Genomic DNA, 6,595 nt, shown 5'->3' on the forward strand with positions numbered 1-6,595 from the left:
CCCTTCGCATGCGCGCCGCGTGCCTTCGCACCCTGCTGCCACCTGCCCTCGCTGACTCACCCCTTCTCGGCCGAACCCTCGCATCCTCGCCCTATAAATACAAGGCTTGCGAGCCTTCTCGGGTAATTTTAAGAAATTGCCATTTTTCACCCAATTTTCAATATTTTTACTATTTTGACATCCCCTGAAGCCCCGGTGTCAATTTTAACACCCGAAACACGCCCCGAAGTGCCGTGAAGCCCGAAAAATTTATCTTTTCGGTTTTGAAGCTCTACCTTCGCAGAGCCCGATTTTTTAATAAATCTCTCGGTTTTCAATGAACAAAGTCATATTTAGAGCCGAAATGCTGCACAAATTATTATTTTGACCCCCAGATTATTTCAAGGTGAGTTCAATATATAGGAACAATTGTATGTTATGTGTTATATGTGCTATGTGCTTTTCAGTGTTATTATTCTAATTTATTTTCCCGTGTTATTTGTATTCGCTATTTTTAATAGCAAATTTATACCTTTGACCATGTGATCAGTGAAAGGACTTAGATTCACGGTGGTACTGGTATGTAGCCTCTGGCCATGTAGAACATGTCTCATAAGAGAATGACTTCTATTATATGGCATTAACAGAAGGTTAGATAGGACTGGTATGTAGCCTCTGACCATGTAGAGCATAACTCCGTAAGAGAATGAACTATATTCTATGGTATTGGCAAATGGTTAGACAGGGCTATAAGCCTGAAATCTACCAAAATGTTAATATGAAATTATATGTCTTTTGTGCCATTTTGGGCCAAAGCTTTATTGATGCATATCAAGTATTGAAATCGTTATGTCTCATTGATCGTAAATCTTTGAATCAAATATTGAGTTGATATTGAAAGCCTGCCATATGATACACATATGCTATTGTTGTTCTTGTTCCCTTTTGCTTCTGTCATATTGATATATATAAGGCATAAGATTATATTGTATCTATTTATTGAATTCACTAAGCGTCACCGCTTATCCTATCAATGTTTAACAATTGCAGGTGATAAGTAACCAGTATAATCATGTATTGTTGAAAGAATTAGAATAGTTTGTAATAATACTTTCGTACCTCAGTTTATGTTTATATAAATTACAATATCCTGGGTAGTTATCTAACATATAACACTTTGTAATAGTCGGTTTGTATCCAATAGGTTGTAACCTCTTTATCAATGTAAAATATTGCTATTATGAATATGCAAGTAGCATGTTTTTGAGTAATAATATTATGAAGTATGAAAGTTTGGGTCTTTCAGAAATACGAAAGTTGGGGTCTTTCACATGGATCGAAAAGCCACTATATGGATTTAGAGATGAAGAGACTCGACGAGTCACATGGGTGTACTCGACGAGTTTTATGAACATGAGCATGGACTCGGCGAGTTGGAAGAACAACTCGACGAGTTTGTTGAAGATTGCCTTGGACTCGGTGAGTCTGGTCACAGAACCTCAACCTTTTCTGGTTAAGACGCATATCAGTGAGTTGAGTGGTGACTCAGTGAGTTGGACAGGATGGGACTCAGAGATTGTTGAACTCGACAAGTCTTGGGGTGACCTGGCGAGTTGAGTCATATTTGGAGAGTTTCTGAGTTTAGGAACTCGGCGAGTCTATGAGTTGAATCGGTGAGTCGAGTCAACCGGAAGGTTGACTTTGACCAGGACTTTGACTTTCGCCAGAGTTGACGTAGTTTGACTTCTAGAGTTCATTTTGGAACTAAGTGTTATTTTATTATTAGTAGCTCGGGGATTTAGTAGAGCAGCAGTTTAGAGAGTTGTCGGACAGCAGCCAGAGGGTTATCAGCAAAGTTCAGCAGTACATGCGAGTTTCCCTTTGTGTGAATGGGTCTACGGCTATAATGTCGGCCCATGTAGTTATGAGTAGAAAGACCCGGGGGTTACCCTAGGCATAATATGCTAGTATGACATTCGAGACTAAGGTCCAATGTTAGCGGGCGAGTGCCCAAGGAATGGTTTGTATGATAGTTATACTTGTTGTCTGTGTAATACATGTATGTGCCTGGTAAGGAGGTGAGTGTGGGTGAGTTCCCGTATCTCACCAATAGCAGAGTGTGTACGGTGTTCCATACCTCATTAGCAGTAGAGCAGGGGCGAGGCCCAAGTAAGGAAAAGAGTGAGTGTGGGCTGGGCCCGTATCTCACTATCAGTAGGAGCGTGGACGGGGTTCCATGATTCATCAGTAGTAGGACAGGGGCGAGGCCCAAGATAGGCGAGGCCTTAGTATAGTAATCTAGTAGAGTATGTTAGTTATGCGTTGTGATATGATTGTATGCTAGTATATATTAGCGGGCGGGGCCCGGAGACAGGCGGGGCCTAAGGAAAACAGATCTGTATGCCGAGCGGGGCCTGGTAACGGACGGGGTCCGATAGCGGGCAAGGCCCAATGCAGCGGGCGGGAGCCTAGTATGTGGTTATGTGTTCAGTGTTATGTATGGCATGTATGGATCAGTAGATATGTATGGTATGCGGTATTTTGGGGAACTCACTATGCTTCATGCTTACGGTTTTCAGTATTGGTTTCAGGTATTCAGTTTTCAGAAGAGGAGCTCGGGAGGGTTGCAGTGCACACACCATGGCAAGTTAGCTTGGGATGTTTACTCTGAAAATTAAACAAGTGTTTTGGAAATGAAACTATGATTTGTCATATAAACCCTTTTTGTATGTTTGAATGACTTAACGCTATGAATTAGTAATGTTTTTAAAAGAAATTTTTGGACTCGAAATTTGGGATGTTACAACCAGAGGCCCCACGACAAGATGCAGCCGCTAGACATTCCTGTGTGGAAATGGGAGGATATCACCATGGATGTTATTACTAAGCTTCCCAAGACCGCATGTGGGGTAGATTTGATTTAGGTCATCATGGATCATTTGACCAAGAGTGTGCGTTTTATACCTATCCAGGAGAGCATCTCGGCTGAGAAGTTAGCCAATATTTATGTGTGGGAGGTAGTGGCACATCATGGAGTGCCCGTTTCGGGGCACTCGCATATCTCGAATACCGACTCTACCTTCTCGATCCATCGCTTTAGGGCGATCACTCCTCCGGTACCGTTGAAAGTTCGGGGTTTAGCGTTCGCAAAATCCTTGTAGGTGCACGTTTTAGTGGGTCCTTGGTTCGTCCCGTTGTTCGAACTTCCGGATCCTTGCTCGTTACCTCCTCCGTTGTTCCCTCGGTGAAGTTGTGCCATAGCCGCTGTGACTGCAGCAGACACGGCTGCCTGGAAAGCAGTGGAGTCAACTTCCGGCGGAGTTGGTTCGGGATTTCCGCGAGTAGCTGGGCGAGGCATCTTTCTGTCATGAAACTGAAAGATGTTGAGTGTACGTGGTTTCTGTGAGGTGGCGACTCTACCAACTAGGTGTATGGTGCGAACCTAAACATTACTATCATCAAGCATGCAATCATAATGTCTCAACACATAGCAACTGAGAATAATTTAGCAAAACACACAAAAGTTTATTAATATTATCCGCATTTCGTACAAGAAAATTTGCTCGTAGGAGCATACATAAGTAACGCTAATCCGACAGCATAACGGCTCCATGAGTAGTGTAGTCACTTAAACATAGAGCCGGAGTACATAACATAGTTCCTAATAACCTACTATGATAAGTCTATTCCTAACCGCGATGAGCTGCGTCAGGAGGTGGTGCCGAAGATGTGGATGCTCCCTGAAGACGAGCCACTAGGCGTTCTGCATCCTGAAGTCGAGATTCCCACCTTACCTGCCTCATGTGAAACTCCCGGAGGACGTCACGCGTCTCCTGCTCTGCACGCTCGACTCTAGTCCACAACTGGCGTACTTGATCAGCAGTGCCCTGAGCAAGGTCGCCGGTGTCCCGTAGTCGTCTTACCATGACTGGTAGAGCTCGGTCGGCGGGTCCTCCGTCCCTCAAGTCAAAGAAATCACGTGACATGCCAAATGGGGGTCGCTGTCCCTGATGTCTGCTCCATCTCCAAAGATCAATGCCCCAAGGAGGGGTTGGTCCAGTGGGTCCCACACGATATGCAGGCACCCTGATCGGGTAAGGGGGGTCGATGACCTCGGACTCTGCATCCGAATCACCCCCTTCGCTGTCATCGAGCTCCTCTTCGAAAGGTTCTTCGTCTTCTTCGGGTTCGACAGGCTCGCCCTCGACTTCCGCCTCCGGTTCCCCGTCAGATTCCTCTTCGGGGTCCTCCTCAGGTTCTTCTTCAGGCTCTTCCTCAGGCTCCTCCTCCTCCTCTAGCCACCCGTTGTTTCCCTGATTAGGGAAGTAGGGGTCTCCAGGGTGATGAAAACCAGCCATGCTGTCTGCGCGAGTACGTAATTATGCTACATTATTCCTAGGGTACTATGACTATTACACAGACTAAGCAAATATTCTCTTTTTGGGTGATAGAGGGTATAATTTTTAGGTTCCCTGGCTATTCCGATCTCGTCAAGACATGTGTTAGTTTTACCTTGGAGAGAATGTAGTTGATCAGGCTACATTCACTCCTTGGTATCACTAAGAACAGTCCCGAGTTAACCGAGATACCAGTGTTATTGTGTTTGATTCAGCGTTGGATCCTTATTCCTAATGCAAGCAAGTGTGTTTTATTTACTTGTTCTGTTCAGAGTTATGTCAGTCCCTCTTTTTGGTTTATAGTTGCATATCAATGTATGGCTCGACATGCTAGTTCACTATAAACAAAGCTCTGATACCAACCTGTCACACCCCCGAACCAGACGGCGGAAACGTCCGGGGGCTGTCGTGACTCAATTGAATACCATAACATTGAATATATATGAAACATAACAACATTCGTCACCATTCATCAACATAGTACAACCAGTAGTGTTTACATATCTTACATTGTTTAAACATTACATTCCCCAAAAATTAATTTGTTCAATTCATACAAAAATCAACTGCAACCGTCACTGAATATGATTTCCCTTGATTCACTGGTTCCCTGAGAATACAAGTATTTTGAAAAACGTCAACATATGAAATGTTGGTGAGTTCATAAGTAGTGTTTGAAATCGAATGTTTATATTGCTTGAAAAACCACCAGAAAATCCGATATTTTCTGAAAAGAAAAGCTTTCGAAAACGTTTGTGAAGATCCATAGGTATGCTTGTTTGTTTCTATACTTGTAAAAAAAATGTTCATTGAAGATGTATGCGTTTCAAATCTGTATGTAATAAAAACCCTAGGGAAACCCGATGTTCCCCTAGTTCTTTTGGAATCCATTAAGTTGCGTTGAAACCATTACGAAAATAGCAGTGTCAGTCCCAGGCGACGTTGGAAGGTTCTCGAGCAATGATTATTTACTACAAACCCGCATTACACAAACGCCCAGTTTATAGTTATACTAACGAACCCGAAGGCGTCGTCCGTACTAATCACGTTATCCAATCGCCCGGACTAAGTGTAGTCCCACATCCGAAGAGAAAGAGGTCACGAAGACCCCGGTAACTCCATTAGCCGGTTGGGGATAAAATGTACGAGGGGTCCCCGACCCGCCTCGCATGAAATGTAGACTTTACTAGCAATACCAAAGGACCCTTGGGGACCAGTAGTATACAAGCCATTGAAAGTCCATTTACGTTGTGTCAGATCGGTAAAACCCAACACTCCGTAAAAAAAATGTCTTCGGGCCTTAAGATCAGGTCATTGGGCTAGCTAGGCTCAACGAACAAGATTTTACACTTGTGGGGCCCAAAGATGGTGCGTAGACGTCTGTGCACACTCGCATGTTTATGTATTACCAAACGTTACTTGTATGATTCGTAGTGTCGAAGAGTTAGTAGTTGTAGATTTCCATTGGCTCGAGACCGAGCCAATTCGTTTAACAACGACTTTTGGTATTGTAATGAGTTGTATTTCGTTGATATTCGAGGTGTCATTATTTGATCAAATTGTACGTATTGAATTAGCCTTGAAATATTTCTGTTTTCAGCCCCTCATTATTTGTAAAATTTACATTTTTAACCCTTTTATTCGCAATATTTACCGGTTTGGTCCTTAAACTATTTTTCTTGACATTTTAACACCAAAAATTATTGAAATTAATATTTTTCAGCATATTTTTCATAGAAAACAGTTTAAGTCCCTGAAAATGCAGTTTTTCTCGGTTTTAGCCCATCTTTTCGCAATTTTGACAATTTTGGCCCAAATTGGAAAATTTTTGCAACTTTGGTCCTTTTTAAATTTGGAAAGCATTTTAAACCTTTGAAAAGGATTTGGAACACTTGTAGTCCACTGTTTTACAGTAAGTTACAGTTTTGGCCCTCCAAAACAGAAAAATTAGCATAATGGGCCTCCTTGGGCCGAAATTTTCATTTTTAGCCCAATAAGCTTGAAATTTATGTTTTTAATCCTCTAATTGAATATAATTCCAGAAATAGTTTTATGGAAACTGTTTTGGCACATTCCAACCATCAGAATCTGTGAAATGTCAATTTGGGCCCTTATTTTTGCATTTTTCACATTTTAGGCCCAAAATTTGTGTTTTTAACCCAAAGAAAATTATTACTAAACCACTTAGCCACTTTTCTTGAAGCACTTGGTGTTTAGAA

The sequence above is a fragment of the Lactuca serriola genome, chromosome 2 (genome assembly GCF_051521515.1).
Source record: "Lactuca serriola cultivar US96UC23 chromosome 2, Lser_US96UC23_V15, whole genome shotgun sequence".
In the NCBI taxonomy this organism is placed as follows: Eukaryota; Viridiplantae; Streptophyta; class Magnoliopsida; order Asterales; family Asteraceae; genus Lactuca; species Lactuca serriola.